Below are 20,064 nucleotides of genomic sequence, written 5' to 3'. Positions count from 1 at the left end.
GTTCTCCAGCATGGGTCTGGCATGGATTCACATGCGAAACCTCCCACCTACCCCTCTGCGGTTCTTCACTTGGTCATACTGCCACTTGGCGTGCTACCAAATCTGAGGATGGCTGCCAGAGGCGGGGCTTACGGAGAGGGCAGTCATTGGCTGGGGGCAGTATGACCCAGAGATCAGTGATTGGTTACTACTAAGTAAGACAGATCAGAAACGAAACTGATACTGATTTTTTCTTTACCGAGGATTCCCAGCCTGACGACAGGGAATATTTATGAGCATGTGAATCCATGCCAGACCCATGCTGGAGAACAACAGTAAGAGGTAAGTAACTTGTTCCTTACCCGGCTTCAATCAGATTGGACTCGCCGGCCAGTAACGTTCACAGTTCTTTCTTGGCTGATGACTTGTGGCTCTCTATACTGTATCAAGAAAGGATAGCACCCATTGGCAAGGTGATCCCTTGGGGATCGTACTACTACAAAAAGCGCGTCTTCAATAATACGCGCGCCAACCGTTGCCATTACTGTAAAGGCAATCATTTCATACAGAATCAAGCGTGGCTACATTCCTCTAACCCAAACCTAATGGGTTAGCACTTTCCCATATTCCCAGGCAATATTCTCACCAGTTTCTGCTGTATTAACACACAGACTGTTAGACACCAGACCGGGTAACCGGCCGGGAGCCCCACTTCCACGCAAATTACTTTTTGGTGTGCATGGCAATGCCTCGCATCCGCACATGGAGTGCGTCATCTGCCAGGCGGCCATCTTGGTATGGACAATAAAAACTCATTGACGCAGACGTGGGGCACCCCATCGGTTACACTTGAAGACACGCATTTTGTAGTAGCACAAACACAGCCCCCAAGGGATCACCTTGCTAAATGGGTACAATCCTATTCGAGAGAGAGCCTACTCCACCAGAGCCATCGCAGCGACAACAGCGTTTCTCTCTGGTGTACCCCTGCTTGACATCTGCAGGGCTGCTATTTGGAGGTCTCCTCACAATGTCACAAGATTCTACTGTGTCGACAGGGATTCCAGGGATGAGTCCTGGGTCGGACAGGCCGTGCTACTCAACCTGTTTGTTTGATGTGAGTCTGTTCCAGGGGGTAAGTGTACTGCTTCTGTGAGCCTTGCCACCTCCTGTGGTTGTGTATATGTACTGCTATTTAATCGTATTCATGAGCATGTGAATCAATGCAAAGCCCCATGCTGGAGAAGGAACAGGTCATTGACCTGTAACTCTTGTTTTCCAGCATGGGTCTTGCATGGATTCACATGTGAACCCTCCATCCTTTCCCCCTTTGGCTCTTCTTGGTTCATACTGCCAATTTACATGCGCTACCGAATCTGAAGATGGCCACCAGGGGTGGAGCTGTGGAAAGTGAGTGTTATTGGCTGGGGCCAGTATGACCCAAAGGACACTGATGGTCTACACAGGAGTCGAGCAGTTTTAGTTAAAAGCTGCACTGCTTTAATTTTTAACCAAGGATTCCCAGCCTGACGACGGGGAATAGTCATGAGCATGTGAATTCATGCAAGACCCATGCTGGAGAAAAGGAGTTCCCTTGAGCCTCCTCAAAAATACACAGTTATCTTGTATCAAAACACAGTTCTATTGAATCCTTTGAGGGGAATGAGTCTTCCTTTTCTGTTACACACTTTCATATATAGGGGTTTTTACCTCTGAGATTGCTCGATCCTTCTGTCTTTCCCTGGTATACTCTCCTACCAGGGTATTGTACCTTCTTCTGAAAAAGGGGTATGGATCTTCCCTTTTTATCCTTTATCTTCTTACCCCTGGTTTACTCGCCTGCAACAGTATCGTTACTTTCTTGCTTGGGTGCGAGTCCCAGACTCGCTGTTTTCCTGGTTCACTATCCTGCCAGGCCTTCTCCGCTCTGTTTACTTTCTCTTTTATCCAGCTCACAATAATTCTCCAGTATTGGGTGAGTGACCCTTTTTTATTAACTCCACTGACTTTACTTATGCTCTTTCTCTCATTAATGTTTGTATCAACAGTCAAATAAAAGGGATAGTTTATGAAACTATGCCATCGGTTATGTCTGAATGTTGTACAACAGTACAATAAGTCTTACAGGAATGTGGAGTTCCAGTTGGGCTGTGAGGATCTGATGGAGAACTGGGATACCATGCTCTATCTATGGTGTTAACACACTCCCATGAGGATTGCTCTCTTCTCCCCCATTGTGGTCCTCCCTGAGATAGGCACTCCCAGGATCAATCAGCTTCTGCCTTTTCCTGGCCACATGGGGAGAGCTCCTCCTTAGGGAAGGAGTGATGGTATTGCCAGATTCATCACAGTATCATTTATTATAAAAACCCATAGAAGCATACACCAAATTTCTGTTTTCCACAACCACAATTGTATGTTAAACCTGCAAATGTCAAATTACATTAAAACATATACTTTTAATAATCTATCCTTTATTTTATTGCAGCAACAAAACATGGAAACAAAGCTGTAAAACACAAACCAAAACATAAAGAAAAACACCTGAAACATTCCTAAAAAAAGAACAAAAAAAACATAAAATCACACTTATCACTAGCCAATGGGATGTTCAAATAAACATTCCCACTGACGACATTGCAACTATACCAACTATTGGTAATATTACACAAAAATGTGTGAACATTTTATTTGCAAAAGAACAACTTACAACACAAACTGCATCATTTATCGCACCGGTTGAAATCTCACCATCTGTATCCACAAGTCCTTTAAACAATTCAAAAGAAAGCATAGAAAATAAAAATGCACATACAATCTTACCAATGAACCTACCTGTACCACATCTCATGAAATAAATTCACAATGCAAAACACCTAAAGTCAACAAATTTAAATTGAGAAAACCACTTAAAATAAATTCAAATATATTTCTACTGGACAAATGTCACCTACAGAAATACATCCTTCGGTGCCTATTATTTCTAGCACTGCTTTAATAATTGAAAGTGCTGTAACATCACAAAAAACAAAACCTACTTCACCTAATAATAAACATACTACTATTCCAACAGTTGAAAGTTCACAAATGCCAAAAATTAAGACCAATGCATTCAATATTACTACTTCCAGTACACCTAGGACTATTTCAATGGTGCAAACTGCTTTTATTGAACAACAACAAAAATCGTAGTACTTCGATTTCTAAAAATAAAACTTCTGCTATAACTAAATGTAAAACAACTAATGTCAAAATATCAAATCCTATAACACCACCAAAAAAGCAACTTACTCCTTCGCTCCTTCTCTCCCTCTCTCCCTTAATATTTTAAAACGTAAAACTAGCGTGGCCCACAAAACAACAAAACATAATTTACAGATTACTACTAGTGCTTTAACTTCTACATCACAAATGTCAACAACTGAACAAATATGATAACTAAATGTTTGTAGCACTGACAGTAGTCCAAGCATTTCAAACGCTAATACTAGCAACATCCCAAAAACATAACTACCTCTGGAACAATTCCATTTTGCAAATTAAGATCTTGAATTTGGGACTACTTTGAAGCTCCTGCACCAGATGTGCGAAATGTAACTGAAATATTTGCACCGTCTGTAAATCTAAATTAAAAATGTGGTAACCCGTAAAAATATAATTTAGGAAATTCATCAGTGTCAGCACATATGCAAAATAAACATGAGCAAATATATTTTAGAAATGTTTATAAAAAACTACCCAACAAATGTCAATTAAAAAAACAGTTCCACTGTTCTTAGTACAACTAAAAAAAAAATACTAAAAGAAAACATATAGAAACAGTAATTGTAGAAAAAGGAAATGAACCTCTACCTTAAAAAGTTCCTAAAATATATCACATTGGTGATTCTCACTTCCAAATTTAGCAAGTATTGATCCAGAGTGTGCTTTTTTTAAAAAAAAAAACAATTTTTAGTTATTTTAACATACAAACACAACAATGTACACTTTTAATAATCACAAGCGAACACATGTGAGTAAATGCCTGTTCCCTCCCAGAGGCCTACCTCATACTTCCAAACACGGTCCATTTTATATCAGAGCCACTTCATCCGTGGCAGCGGGTGCACGTCCGGTGACCCCCCCCCCCGCTCCCTGTATCATGTACAGTGGCGGCTAAATCGGCTAACAGTTGCTTCCACATATCTACTCCTCGTACTCCTAGTTCCTCCTCGCTGCTGGTTGCTTCCCACCACGCAACCGTTTCTGCATTGGCCCATTTGAACTGAACTCCCCACCATGCCAGTATTGATCGAGAGTATGCTTATTCTTTTTTAGGCTGCTTAAAATTGTTGGGAAGGAGAGAGGATCTTCCCATTCCCCTGGGCAAAAACGAACAAGAACTAAACGCTAATAGAGCAAGCCCGGGGAGCAAGGGTGAGGGGAGTGCACATATAGGGGTGTGTGCGATCACCTTTGTGCATGCATTATAAGCTATATGGTAGATGTGGGTGTGAACTGGCAAGCGGCAGCATTCTTAGAAGTTAGGCCCAAGCGCGGCGAACAGTATTTTGTGCGTTAGTTTTACGCCTCTTGTATGAGCGTGAACACCACCCCCACCCTGGCCAGGTCTGAGAGATCCACAACCACCTCCATTGTTCAGAAAACTACAGGCCTTCGTGCCCTGGGAAGAATGCGCCCTTCACGGTCATGGGAAGGGAGCCGAGTGCCTCTTGGCAGTACCATCCCACAGAGCAGATGGAGAGGTCCTCCTGCCCCCAGCTATCCCACATGAGAAATACAACTTTGCCATGCTTTCATCCCATGGCCCCCACATGCCGGAGCACCATCCAAACCCAGACCACCGTCAATAAAACCTTTACACCCTTCGATTGATCACCAAGATCAGAAGGCAAGGCTATTGCGCCTTCAGGAATGGGTCACGCGATTTGTGCAGCAAGGTGCAGGGTGGCATCAGAATTATAGCCTAAATCTAAGGTAGAGGACCTTGGGGGTTGTTGATCTGTCTGGGAGCGAGTGGAGTGTGTGTGAGTCAGTGTGAACTCGGCTCTCCCTCAAGCCCATCCCTCTATCTGCCAGGTGCATTGTTACAATTGTAAGAATAACATTGTGTGTCAGAGTAGCTAATTAATTGTTGGGTCAGCTCACCATGGATGACAAGACCAGCAGCACCCATGTGAACAAAGATGGACAGATGAAGATGGACCAATTGCCTGGCATCCCATTTGGAGCAGGCCCTACATCTGTAGGCCTCCACCAATCCATATTGTAGATTTGTACTATATATGACAAAGTCATTATTGATGCTGTTTGCGTTTATAATGTACCGCACATGCCAGCGGACCTCAGAACGTTCCGTGGCGGCAGAGTTCTGTGCTGATGCATTCCTATTTTTGTAGACATAAATACTTACCCTTGCAAGAGTGTCTTTGGCCTTTTTCCCTAGTGGGCTATATTTTTTCTGTTGTGAGCGTACGGGCATGTGCCTTCATTTGGTGACCCTGATGTGATCCCAGCGACCCCCGCACTGACAGAGGCTTCCAGTCTGCTTCTCCCAAGGGGCTGCACCCACCTGCAGCGACCAGTCCCAATCGCCTAGACTCCCAGAGGTTTACAGGAGCTGTCTTTGCAGAATTCCTGTCTGCTCTTTGAATCGCGGTGTGGCTCCATAGAGAGCGCAGCCCGGTGTTGGAACCCTGTGATGGAGGAGTTTGTGTGAACACGCTTATGTGAGTATACCCTTGCAAGGGATAACGAGTAAGGAAAGGGTATATGGGAAATAATGTAGGTTGTGAGTATGTGGAAAGGGAGGTTGGTTGTATAGTTTGGATGTGCTTTTTTTTGTTGTTGCTTTTTTATTATTGAATTGAGTATATTACGGAAAGGAAAACAGGCGTGTAGGGAGCCTCCCTGAGTGAAGTGAGATGGTGGTACCACTTTTATTGTGCAGAAGAGAAAAAGGAAATAAATAGGAGCCCTGCATAATTAGTGGGCTCAGAAATAGTAGTGGTTATTTTAGCTTGTTATTTTAGCTTATTGTTTTTGTTGTGTAGGGTGGAGGCCTGAGAAGGGGTGTTGTGTAAATAGTGTGTTTGCAGTGTGTGTAGTGAAAGAGTGGGACCGTGTCAGGGGGAGGCAAGGCAATGTGGGCTCTGGTGGGGAGGAGGGATTTTGGTAGTGATTTTTGCAGCATGCGCAGATCGCATTTAGAAGCGTTGGGACGCCTTACAGCGCGCACATCGCTGCAATGTGGGGGGAAGACGCCTTTAGGATACATGTAAAAGGATTTAACCTTGTACCGGGAGAAGATTGAAAAGTATCACAAACAGTGGGTGACCGAAACACGAGCGGGGGAGGGGGAGAGCCACGCTCCTGGCCATAAGGGAATCCTGGAACACATCACTACATTTCTAACAGCAAAGTACAAGAGTTACCAGTTGCACAACAGAAAGGGGATTCTAGATTTATGAAAGATGATTGAGGATGTGGAGGACTCTGAGGGATTGGCACAAAACACCCATGAAGGGGGCAAGCAAGCAGAGGTGGGTGGAACACAGAGGGCAATGGGGTATATCCATTGATGGTGCTCCCAGCAACGGGGTACAGTAACCCAACCTATGTGTGCAAACAGGCAATGGTCCCGCCGCCTCCATATATACCCACTTCAGCATCTGCTCCACCGCAAGAGTGCCCAGGACAGTGGGAATCAGAAGAGGCACTAAAGTCGGCACAAGCAGAACTAGAGCGACTGCGGACAGCACAAAGTGAGGCAAAAGGGAGCGGCCTAGACGAGTGGAGAGCGGGGGGACATTTTGTTTAGACTAAATTGTACAGCAATTAAGGATGTGCATGTAGAGAAGTAGGAGAATGGACGAGCAGCCAGTACAGGGTATGAAAATAGAAGGTTGTACAGAGGCTTAGGTGGCGACCGGGGGTGGAGAAGGGTGAAGTACAGTGGATGAATTTGAGGATGATGAAGTGGAAGCACTGCAGGCACCAGAAAGAACACCCCAGTGGAAAGTTTATGGGATGAGAGGATAAGGAGGTTTGGCTGGATGGCAGTAGCCAGGAAAAAGGGAAGTGCAAAGAGAAGAGAAAAAAGTAGGGTTACATATGCTGTTGATTAAATAAAGGCATAGGCAGGGCACAGATGGATATATGATATTTAATTCATATCGCCCTCATACATAAATGTTTCAGAGCGCAACCAGGCAAAGGGAGGGGAACAGAGGAGAACAAAAACAACAGGCTTACGAGGCCTAGTGACATTAAGAACGTGCAAGTGCATGGGAAAGGGAAAAGGAGGAAATTGCAGAACAGAGGAGAGAACAGAATAAATAAATAAGTAAAATAAATAAATAAATATAGGTGATAGTGCAGCCAGCAAGTAGCAAGTGCTGGGTTAAGCAAATAAGTGCAGAAGAGAAGTGGGTGGGGGACTGTATGGGTACAGATACAGACCCCAGTGCAAGAGGAGGGCCCGGAGGCAGTGAAGGAGGGTGGCAGGGTGAGCAGGTACTTGGGCCCGAAGGACAGGGGATGGGCAGGTGCACAGTGCCGGGGAAAACGCAGGTCAGCAGGGGAGACGAGGGGCAAAGGCAGAAGCGAAAACGAAGGCCTTGAGGTGCTTCCAGAACCGGAGATGGTTCTGCTCAAGTTTCAAGGTGGCAGGGAGGCTGTTCCAAAGGAAAGCCCCAGCCTAAGACAGAGCCATCTACCCCCAGCTCGTTTCATTGAAAAACGACTGACCCTGAGGGAGTTAAAAGTAGAGGAGCGAAGGGCTCGAGAGGGGAGGTATTAACGGAGGGATAGTTGAAGGCATTTTGGACCCAGGCCCCAGAAAGCCTTGTGGACAGTGTAGAGGGTTTTAAATTTAATCCTTGCATCCACTGGGAGCCAATGGAGGGATTTCAGAGCTGGAGAGATATGATCCCAGGGCTTGAGGCCAAGGACAAGTCTTGCAGTCCTGTTCTGGATTAGTTGTAAAGGGCGCAGAGTGGAGGCAGGTAGATTTAGAAAGAGGCTGTTACAGTAGTCCAACCTAGAGAGAACCAGAGCTTGGGAGACAGTAAGCTTCTGAGGGAAGGAGAGGAAAGGCAGAGGATAATAACTTGTTCAAGACGCTCCCGCCGTTGACAGCAGGAGCGGAAAGTGGATATACGCGTTCGAAAAAAAACAGACTGCCGGTGTGCCCCTTGCCATGGGTGAAATTAAGAGCTTATTAGTGGTGATAGTGGGAGACTTGGTGGCAGACGTGTGGATTAAAGCAGGGTACCCAGGATTGAGGTTGGACGAAGATGCGCATGACAGCGCACCATTCAATAACATTAGAGCACAAGTGTGGGGCGCGCTTTTGCTCACTTACCCTAACACAACAGACATACAGTCGATCATGCAATATGTTCTGGGCGAGGACGAAGACCCTGTGCAGTACATTAATAATGTTCAGGAGCTGTGGAGAGCGGGGACTGGGGACTCTTGGGACCGATCAGTCCTCTTTTCTATTTTGTTATCAGAAGGGGCTTGCCGAAGGAAGTGCAGAAGGCGCTTGACAGAATTGTGGGCATTGAGGCAAAGGGGTGGTCAGAATAGTACACCAGTGCAAGCAAATAAAAGAACATGAGAAGGAGACAGCACAATTACAAGCAAATGAGCTGGAACTAGTGCAGAGGAAGTTGGCTTAAATAGCTGTAGAAGGGGAGGGGTGCACACCTGAACAAGCAGAAGCGACTAGGAGTGCGCTGGGGTCTGCGGATGTCCGAATAGCATTGTCTTAGCGAGGAGGAGGACAAGGGCAGTGGGGAGGCGGACAGCAGTACCCTGCCCAGGAGTGGCAGCAAGGAGGTGAGCAGCGCGGTAGGGGCGGATTTAGGGGGGGTGGGTGGAGAGGTTTTTTGGAGTTGTGGGACCGAGAGGGGCGGGTATGGGTTCTTCACAATGCTGGACTGCGTGAAGTCAGGACATTTTTCAAGCAGAAGTAGAAGCAGGCCGGGGCTCGGATACAGTACATGCAATAATTATCACCCACCACTGGCGGAATACACAACAAATGCTGACACCAAGAATTACATCCATACCCTAAGAGATACACCAGGCATATGCACAGCTCCCAGCCCCCATACCCCGGGGGTTCATCTCCAGCAGCAGCACCCACAACAACCGTACATACAGCAGCAACCGCAACAGCGGTACGCACAGCAAACGATGCCCCAGAAGGGAAACGGCAACATGCACACATGCAACGCAGTACCGAATGGCAACATAGTGCCATACAGAAGAGGGGTGAGCGTGATGGGAAACAATCCTTTCACGTTCCACGGGTCAAACACATACCCGGATAAGGACAGCCCACTGACGGAGCTTGTACGCCCCTTCCTGTCTTTGACAGTCCACCCTGATGAGGAACCCGTGGTGGGCGCAAAGATAGGGAACAAGCATTTAATTTTCATGGTCGACATGGGTGCCACTAAATCATGCATTATTGAGGTAGATTTTCCACTATCGGGAAACACCCTTGACATGCAGGGCTTCTCTGGGGCTGTCTCCACGGTTCCATACACTAAAGAGGTTGACATCAAGATAGGGGGGAAGGTAGTGCGGCCCCCCTACTGTATTCTGAGAGTTTGCCATTGAACTTGCTGGACAGCAACCAGCTCAGCAAGCTCAACATGACGATATCATTCACAAACAGTGGCATCGTTTGGGCAACATCAGGGATGTGCGCCATTAGGGCAATGGTGATTCTTTATGCAATGGGAGAAGTTTCCACCGTTTGTGGTATTCCCATAGATCCGGACATGTTTGTGTATGGAATCACAGTGCTTGTGGAAGCGGTGCCTCAGATTGCCAAAGGGTGTTGACGAGTTCCCACAGATTTAACTTTTCACCCTGTTGTGTCCCCCGAGATGGTGGCAGGTACAATACTATCCCTAGATTTACAAGGATTGGTGGTTTCAGCAAAAAGGATTGTTGTGATATGTATCTGCCAGGTGCATTGTTACTGTCGTAAGAATAACATTGCGTGTCACAGTAGCTAATTGATTGTTAGGTCAGCTCATCGCGGATGATGAGCCCAGCAGCACCCACGTGAACAAAGATGGACAGATGAAAATGGACTAATAGCCTGGCATCCCATATGGAGCAGGCCCTATATCTATAGGCCTCCCCCAATCCGTATTGTAGATTTGTAATATATGAGATGACATCATTAGTGATGCTGTTTGCGCTTATAATGTACCGCATATGCCAACAGACCTCAGAATGTTCTGCTGCAGCTGTGTTCTTTGCTGATGCATTCCTATATTGTTATCCTTGCAATAGTGTCTTGGGACTTTTTCCCTAGCGGGTTGTATTTTTTTCTGGTGTGAACATACAGGGGTGTGCCTTCAAAATCTGGAACAATAATTGTAGTAGGAGAAACAAATGCAGTTACGTGTCTGCAACAATAAAAATATCAATGAAGACATATTTTTCAAAAGTTAACATTTATTTTTTCTAAATAGTATACATTTTATACCATTTTAAACTAATTAATACATTCATATTAATTATGCACATAAGACATAGGCCCTCATTACGAGTCACCCGGTATTGAAATAACGGTGCCGTTAAACCTGCCGCCACCGTTGTTTCCATACCGGGTGATCTCGAGTCCTGCAGGCGGAGGTGGAAACACTGGCACCATCACGAGATGGTGCCGGTATTTCCATGGTCCCTATTCCCATTGAGTCCTATGGGACTCAATGGGAATGGGGGACTTACCGAATTCCGCCTCCGGATGCCCCGTTAATTCCGGGAATCACGGAGGCGGAATGGTAATACGAGTCCGGCAGTAACCGAGCCGGAAAAACCGGCAGGTTACCGCCAGACTCGTAATGAGGCCCATTGTTTGTAATTGTGCTTTATGCTGTGCAAAACTTATAACTACACAGTTTTTACAAATTTAAAACATTTAATAAAACAAAATAAAGGTCAATCAAATATTTTATTCTAATAACATGCAAGTCTTCTTTTACATACTTAATTTCTGGCGTTTTTGGTAACTATACCCAAAACAAATTAAACAAGTGCGTACAAGTATTCTTATTTTAACTAGAAGAACCTTTAAATGGTATTTTTCTAAAAGCTATTATACAGAAATAAAGTATTTTTTTGGGAATTCTTTTTCAGAGGTTCTTATTTAAATTGGATGTGAGGGACAACTTTAAGGGGTGATGTGGAGGCTGCCGCAAAAATATTTCAATTTTTACATTTTACACAACTACATCAAAATAACACAATTACAAATAACATTCATATATTTTAGTTAAATATATAATATATAGTACAATTAAATGATACTTGTTTTTAAAAACAATTACACAACCTTAAAAAACCCAGGAAATGATTTGAAGAAAAAAATCATATTAGAGGCATTCCACCTCAGAGACGCTGACCTGAAACCGTAAGGGCAGGATCTTTTCCACCAAAGGCTGCCAGTCCTTACGAAGGAAAGAGTAGGGCTGAAAAGGCCCATCTTGGTTGTTACTTCTTCCAGACAGAATGAAACCTGACACCTGGCATTATCGCCAGAGTTCTCCATTACCAGCTTAAAGAGAAGATAATTAGGATGGCAAGAACGCAGGAGATAAGAATACGGGACTCGAAATTGCAGATCTTTCAACTTTGGCTAAAAGGAATGCTGTGCGGACCCTGTCACAATGGCTGTGGCCGAAGGAGATTGCTTGCTGCTGGAGCTTCCTCTAGGTTTTGCAGTTCACATGCCATGAAAAAAAAAATGTAATAGCCACGCCACAAGAAGCAGAACAATTTCTATACCATAGTCAGCATGGGAAGCTGCAGAAACGATGGAAAATGATGAGAAAGCCAGCGAGGACATCCCAGAAGAAGTGAGCTGAGGAGCTACTGCATTCTACCTGATAGCAGGGAATGGGAGTCAGGTGAACAGGAATTAGTTCTGTTGAATGGTTACCTGGAGGCCGAGAAGGATATTTGAATCTGGTGGAGTGGGGAGAATTAACTGGTGCAGATAGGTTGTCAGCAAAGACCCCTAAATGGGCTAAGTGACCCTTGCAAATTAATGGTATAGTTGTTGAGCATAAGGTAATGGAGGGAAGAACTATCCGGTCATCAATTAGCAGACTATTTATGGACCATGGGGTTGGAGTTAGGAGAATGAGCCGTGATGGGCTGTGGTGGATTACCAGCAGAGTACAGCAAATTGGACAATGATGGGACTACCTATTTTGGCTGGGAGGGTGGGGAAGGGGAAACGTGCGTGACTAAAACATTGGATGCAGGTTGTCCTGTGGATCATGCCTTGGGGCTAAATAAAAGATTGATTTCAATGGGGGGCAAGTGGGTGGGAGTCATAATATTTAGTTTACGGTTGTTAATGTTGTTCAGGGTGGCACACACACTAGTCGGTGGGTCCTTCTGGACCCTGAATCCACCTGGCGTGGCACATCTTGGATCCAGAGCGGATAATGAGGTAAAACAAGACTAGCACTTCATGATCACTCTAAATGTTCAGGGTTTGAACGCCCTGGCTAAGCAAGTTCGCATAATCACCCGGTTTAGAAACTTGAGTGCCCAAATTGCATTGCTGCAGGAAACACACCTGCTCCCGCAGAAAAATACCACCTGCACTCTAAATAGTATCCCTTGCAGTTTTGTGCCTCAAGCAGGGAGAAGAGGGGGTTGCAGTCTTAATGGCAAAGGGCAGATTTCTCATGGTTAAAGGGTAGTTAATTGGGCTCCTTTTCACATTGGTCGTACTCTATGCACCCAATGAGGCATATGACTAGTTTTTGCTGGCCCTGATTCCAGAGTTCACTGTCTTTGTGGAGGCACATGTGAGACTAGGGGGTACTTTAACATGGTTCGAGACTTGTCAATCGATAAATCAGCTGCACCCGTACAAGCAGAGTTTAAGAAATATCTGGCCCTGTCCAGGTTTATGAGTGAGTAAGGCTTGGTGGAAATTTGGAATTGGGGACACCCGGGGGAGATTGAATACACTAATTTCTCATTTGTGCACAGGACGTCATCACAGATAGATTTCTGGCTAGTAGCAACAGCCTTGGTGTCTTGTGTCCAGGACACCTGGTAAGGAATCAGAGCTCTGTTTGATCACGCCCTGGTGGGGGTTTCCATCAGCATAAGTTGCATTGATCATTGATCTCCGCCCCAAATCACCTTGGCAACTGAAGAACGAAGTCCTGGGAGATGTGGTCATTAGAAAAGCGGTGGCGGAAACTACAAGAGAATATCTGCGACTCACGGAAAACCCGACCACAAGCTATAGCATACTCTGGGATGCAATGAAGGCTGTGCTGAGAGAAGAATTCATTAGTAAAACCAATGGCCTATATTTAAACCAGGGAGCGGACTAGGTGGGAATTGTAGGAGGTGGTGCGCATAAAGGAAAAGGTGCTTTGAGGGCGGGCTCGCTTCGGTCATGGAGGCAACGGGGGTATCAAGCGTAAAATTGCAATCACATTATTTAGCTCAATGCACTGCGGGTCCCTGCTGTGAGCGAGGCAATTCTACTAGCCTTCGAACTCAAGCACATACAGTCATGAAGTACTAAATTTTACATGGCACTCAAGGGTTCTGACAAGCAGGATCATGGGGCCCAAGCGGCCTATGTAGATTTGGCTGGGTGGCCCAGAGTGACACCTGCTGAACGGAAGGGATTGGAGGCCCCCATAAGAAAAGAGGCAGTTGAGGTGGCAATTTCGGCCTTGAAGGGCAACAAGGTGCATGGTCTAGATGGCTTCTTTGTCAAGTTTTTTTAAGGTCTTCAAGGCCTTTCTGGCAGATCTCCGAATGGGTTATGCCCACAATGAAAATGTTTTCATTGTTTCATTGTTTGTAACTGCTAAGGAGGGAAAGATCTTAAGGACCCAGATTCATACAGGCCGAGCACACTCCAGAACACCAATGTGAAAATGTACGCTATGATCTTGGCGACGCGATTGGAGGCTATGCTCCCTAGACTAGTTAATTTGCACCAAACTGGTTTGATTGAAAACAGAAACATGTGTGACAACTTTTGTAGAACGGTAAAAATAATAGAGCTCGGGAGTGGGAGAAAAGAAGCCTTCTCTATTTTATTGCTAGACGCACACAAAGCATTTGATCGGGAGGACTGGGGCGCATCTCTGAGCTTCTGAGGGCATACAGGTTTGGTGGATACAGGCACTATATTAGCAGCTTTTACTAGGGTGTGGTTTAACATAGTGCTGACAGTCCGCATTGATGTATTAAAGGGCACTAGGCTGGGTTGCGCGTTGTCCGCACTGGTTTTGCTCTGGCAATGGGACCACTTGCCAGCAAAATTCAGGCCAACGAAAAGGATGTAGGGGCAGCAACGCAGAAAAGATGAAAGGGCTTTTGCCGTGCACCGAGCCCAGTGCAGAGCATGAAGGACCAGAGCAACAGGAAAGCAAAGCAAAACCAAAGCCTGAGAGGAAATGGTTTTCAGTGGCTGCTGAATAAGAGTGCTCTCTGTGCAGAGCTGGTTTCGGCAAGATTCTCCTACCGTTGAGGTGGGGAGTGGAGCAGGGGTTCATATATGGGCGCATGCCCTCGGGATCCTCACTTGAACTAAGGGCGAAATGCCTGGACTCTGAAGCCTGAAATAAGCAGCCCAGGCCCTGTGTAGAGTTATTTGGATGTTGAGCGGCTGCCCTAAATCTCAGAAACAGATCTCCAATACAGAGGACCCGTCAGGCACCCTTCCTACCATATAGCTGTCGCGGCTACTGGGCAAGGGCCCAGTACTTCACTTCTTGCAGGGTCCCAATGGAGCCAATCTTGGCGCCTATGGCACCAAGCTCATTACGAAGTGTGCTTAGCACACAGAACACAGAAGGCATGTGCAGCAAGGCCGGGCGGGGCCCTATTAGCACCAGGCAAGGCACGTGCAGAAGACAGGAGGCGGAGCAAGGTGGGGTCACAAGGTGGGCCCTAAGGGGAGTGGCTGGGGCCAGGCTATATAAGCCATCCCCACCTGCATCCTTGCACTTCGCGTTAGTCTGCTAGAGCAGCGTAACGCTTACTGCTGTCCAGAAGACCCTTACCTGGTTCAGCATGTGCGTCTTCAGTCTCTGGAAACCTCCAGTACCATACCTGGATGCAGCCACACCATCTCTGGAAGCACTGCCATCAGCTTCCCGCTCTGCAGTCGCTGCGTGCATTTTACCTGGTTTCCGCCATGCCACAGCCCGAAGAAGCACCGCTATCGCTTCCGACTCTGCAGCAGCCACATTCATCTTACCTGTCCTCTTGCATCCTCTGCGGGTGCCCCCCAACATCCTTACCTGTCCCGAACTCCCAGCAACACAGGGCCATCTTCGAGCGTAGGGCCCAGTACTTCACTTCTTGCAGGGTCCCAATGGACCCAGTCTTGGTGCCTATGGCACCAAGCTCGTTACAAAGTGTGCTTAGCACACAGAACACAGAAGGCACGTGCAACAAGGCCGGGCGGGGCCCCATTAGCACCAGGCAAGGTATGTGCAGAAGACAGGGCCACAAGGTGGGGCCTAAGGGGAGTGGCTGGGGCCAGGCTATATAAGCCGGCCCCACCCGCATACTGGTGTTTCGTCTTAGTCTGCTAGAGCAGCGTAACGCTTACCGCCGTCCAGAAGACCTTTACCTGGTTCAGCACATGCGTCTTCAGTCTCCGGAAACCTCCAGTACCTTACCTGGATGCAGCCACACCATCGCTGGAAGCACTGCCATCAGCTTTCTACTCTGCAGCCGTCACGCGCATCTTACCTTGAAGCCTCACAATCGCTGGAAGCTCTGCCATCAGCTTCCCACTCTGCAGTCGCTGCGCGCATCTTACCTAGATTCAGCCACGCCACCGCGCGAAGAAGCACAGCTATCGCTTCCGACTCTGCAGCCGCCTTCATCTTACCTGTCTTCTTGAATCTTCTGCGGGAGCCCCCCAACATCCTTAGCTGTCCCGAACTCCCAGCAACACGGGTCCATCTTCGAGCGTAGCATCCACGCGGATCTTCATCTCCGGCAACCTACAGGAGTTCGGAAACCGCTCACCAGCTAACACCGACCAGCCGCACCTGCAAAGGGAATAAGAAACACAAGGTGAGCAATCACATAGACTTTAACACGTTAAAGCAGCGCAACTCACGAACTTGCTACAAATTCTGGAACTGTCTACTTACCACTAGTGGGTCGTCCGGAATAGACTTTTTCACCATTACGTGCTCCTGAGCCATCTTCATCACTAAGGGGAAGAGAGAACAATACATGGTTACGAACAATAATCTTTGGGGAAGAATTAACATAAAGAATATGGACAATAAAGATAGCTATAAACACTTACCTTCAAGACGGATTTGTCGCAGCCGGCCTGGACCTCCACAATCTGGACCAGTGATACAACTAGATCCATCCACAGCACCCATGCTGAAAGAAAGCAGGACGGAGAGGTGAGCTTGCATGGGCAAACTCCTGCGAACTACATTTTGGCACGAAAGGGTCGAGGGGAACCGCAACATCATCACGCTATCCTCACTACCTCTCATCTTCTCTCAGGAACAGTGCAGCATTCCGGGTCCACGAAAATGCAGCAGTTGGGGGGGAAAGAAGGGATCCGAGGGAGTCAACTCCTGGGAGGTCTCCAACCGTGCCCCAATGCCCCCCGCAAAGACCAGGTGAGCGTAACAGAACGCAAAGCCTCTCCGAATCTCTGCCTGGGCATTATGAATACCTCTGAGACTGACCACTTGGCCCAATTGTTGGGGAACCTACGGGCTGAAGTACACACCTCCAGACAAGAGACCAACTCTTTAAGAAGGGACTTAATCGTTGTTCGAGAACGAACCGACAAACTGGCCAGACAGGTGCTTCAAACTCATGCAGGGCAGGACCCGTTACCTGGAATTGCACCAACCCCTTTGCCACCATCACCACCAGTTCAAGTGGTCCTCCCAGGGGCTGTACCGTTGGCTCCACCTGAACGGTTTACTGGTAACCCGAACAAATTTGCCATATTTATGAATCAGTGGCGCCTGAACTACTTGTGCCATCCAGGTACATTTCCGAGCGATAGTTCCAGGGTGGCTTTTGTACTTTCGTATCTAGGAGGCAGTGCAGCGGACTGGTCAATACCCTTGGTCAACCAGGACGACCCTGTGCTGCAACAATTTCGGGGAATTCCAACGGGAATTGGAAAAGCTGTTTGCGAGGCACACCCAAAGACAGGCCCTGGATAACGAACTGTTGCCCATAAAACAGGGGAATCATGATTTACTGACCTATATAGCCACTTTCAATCCCCTCATTGCACAAACCAACTGGCCTGAAAAGAAAAGAACCACACTATTTTATCGAGGATTACGTGGGGAACTAAAGGATGTGGTAGCCTAGGTGGTCAACCCTCCTGAAGCCTGTGTAGAGTATATCAACCTGAAGCTGCAACTGGATCACAGGTTACAAGACAAAAAACTGGATCGCACAAGAACTGAAGGGAAATCAGTCTACATGCGACCCAGGGACAATCCAGGCATGGCCCACGAAACAACTGAACCTATGGAAATCGGGGGGTTATGGGCCCCTATATCGAAGGCAGAGAGAGAGACAAAAAGAGGTAGCAACAACTTTGCTTATACTGTGGCAAGGCAGGACATTTTCTTCGCGATTGCCCCACTAAACCACCCAAGAGAACTGTAGGTGCAACGGATAATACCTGTAAGGAACAAGACACGTCTCCGGAAAACTCCAGTGCCCGACAAGGGAAGGGGTTTTGTTGAGCAAAAACAAGAAGGTAGTTCAGACCTCACATCTAGTCATTCCAGTACTCATAGTCCACCACCAGCAACCATCAAGAGTACACGCCTTGGAGGTGTATATAGACAGTCGAGCAGTAGGTAACTATATTGATCAGGCTCTAGCCGCACGAATAGGCCTCCCTCTTCGGCATAAATCTCAGGCGGAAAACGTAACTGCAGTGGATGGCTCCCAACTATCCTCTGGACCTGTAATGCAACACACCGAAAAGGTTATACTGATATGTCAGGACGGTCATCAAGAAGACATCCCTTTTGATCTTATTGGAGCACCACAGTTCCAGATGATCCTAGGAATGCCGTGGCTAGAGACCCATAATCCCAGAATTGACTGGAAAACATGACTACTGACCTTTCCGCAAGAATGCGCCAAAACTTGTTATCGTGAGAATCTGCAAAAACCCAAATGCAAGGCAAAAACACTTCTGGCTCTCGCTGGTGCCTTACCTCTGGAATATTTAGACTATCAAGATGTATTCCAAAAAGAACAGGCAAATACTTTGCCTCCACATAGACCCTACGACTGCCAGATCGACCTGATACCTAGAGCTCAAATCCCATGCAGCCGAATATATGCTTTGACGGAGCAAGAAAATCAACAGCTGCGAACCTACCTAGACAGTACCTTGCTAACGGATTCATCCGCCCATCTAAATCTCCTGCTTCCTCAGCGCTCATCTTCGTACCCAAGAAGGAAGGTGACCTTAGAACGTGCATCGACTACAGAGCATAGAATCAAATAACGGTTAAGAATAGGTACCCCCTGCCACTCATCCCAGAATTACTCAATCAGGTAAAGAGCGCCCAAATCTACACGAAACTGGACCTACGGGGCGCCTATCACTTCGTATGCCTCAAAAGTGGCGACAAGTGGAAAACAGCTTTCCGGACCAAATATGGAATTTTCGAGTATCAAGTGATGCCCTTCTGGTTATGCAATGCACCAGCGGTATTTCAGTTCTTTATGAACGATGTACTCCATGAACTACTGGATGTCTGTGTTCTTGTCTACATTGATGATATCCTGATCTATTCGCAGACCAAAGAAGATCATGTTGGCCATGTAAGAGCGGTGTTGGAAAAGCTCAGTCAGCACCGGTTGTTTGCTAAACTAGACAAATGCTCCTTCCACGCCACAGAGGTCGAGTTTTTGGGCTTCATGCTTACTCCACAAGGGGTTCATATGGACATATGCAAGGTTGAAGCCATCCTTAAATGGCCATCCCCGACATCTACCAAAGGGGTACAAAGTGGACTGGGATTTGCTAACTTTTATAGACTATTTATACCACGATTCTCGCAAATCGTCCATCCGATCACATCTCTTCTAAAAAACGAAAAAGAAATAATTTTGGTCAGCTGAGGCTGAAAATGCCTTTCAAGAACTAAAACAAGCCTTCACCTCAGCGCCTATACTTCGACACCCTCGGCCTGATCTACCATATGTGGTTGTAAAGATGCCTCCAGTATTGCCATGGGAGCAGTGTTATCGCAAAGGGACCCTGAGATGGGGCAGCTCCATCCCATAGCACTCTGGTCCCGCAGGTTTGCTGCACCTGAACAGAATTACGCAATTACCGACAAGGAGCTCCTGGCAATCAAGGGAGCCTTCAAGACTTGGAGACATTATCTCTTGAGAGCAAAACTCACGGTTACTGTCATTACCGATCACCGTAATTTACAATATTTGAAGACCGCCAAGGCACAATCCTCACGCCAACTCCATTGGGCTTTATTCTTTGCCGAGTATGACTTTGTAATAACTAAGCGGCCTGAAGTGCGTAACGGAAAAGCAGACGCTCTATCGATAATGGGAGAGGACAAAGACGCCTTGAATCATCCAATCCCATAGCCATTATTCTCAAAGAACGGATTCAACACCAGATAGGTGTCACTACCTGCTGGGAAGATTTAAAGACGGACATCCAAGCTCAGATCGACCCGACCGCCCAAAAGGAGTGGTTGAGCAAGGGAGATCAATACTCCATTCGAAATAATCTGCCGTATTTCCAGGGAAGACTATATGTTCAGGACAAGGAGATGCGTACAAAGATCATAGCAATTTATCACGAGAGTTTGGTGGAAGGACACCAGGTATCGCCAAAACCAGAGCCAAGATCCATAAGAATTATTGGTGGCCCTCTTGAAGGAAGGATGTCTCTTAGTTCGTTACCATGTGCGGTGTCTACGCACAAAACAAATCCCAAAAGCTAAATCCTGCAGGACTATTGAGACCATTGGAAGTATCACCAATGCCATGGCACAC

General features: G+C 46.7%; 1 protein-coding gene across 6 annotated transcripts in view; it reads left to right on the top strand.

Moving 5' to 3' along the window:
• ZNF618 (zinc finger protein 618) overlaps positions 1–20,064 on the top strand; it is a 2,057,359-nt gene that overhangs the window by 1,176,550 nt on the left and 860,745 nt on the right. The gene's annotated exons all lie outside the window — the stretch shown is intronic.

Source organism: Ambystoma mexicanum, chromosome 8, assembly GCF_040938575.1.
Source record: "Ambystoma mexicanum isolate Mex_15411 chromosome 8, UKY_AmexF1_1, whole genome shotgun sequence".
NCBI classification, from domain to species: domain Eukaryota; kingdom Metazoa; phylum Chordata; class Amphibia; order Caudata; family Ambystomatidae; genus Ambystoma; species Ambystoma mexicanum.
This window is presented reverse-complemented; position numbering and strand designations above follow the sequence as displayed.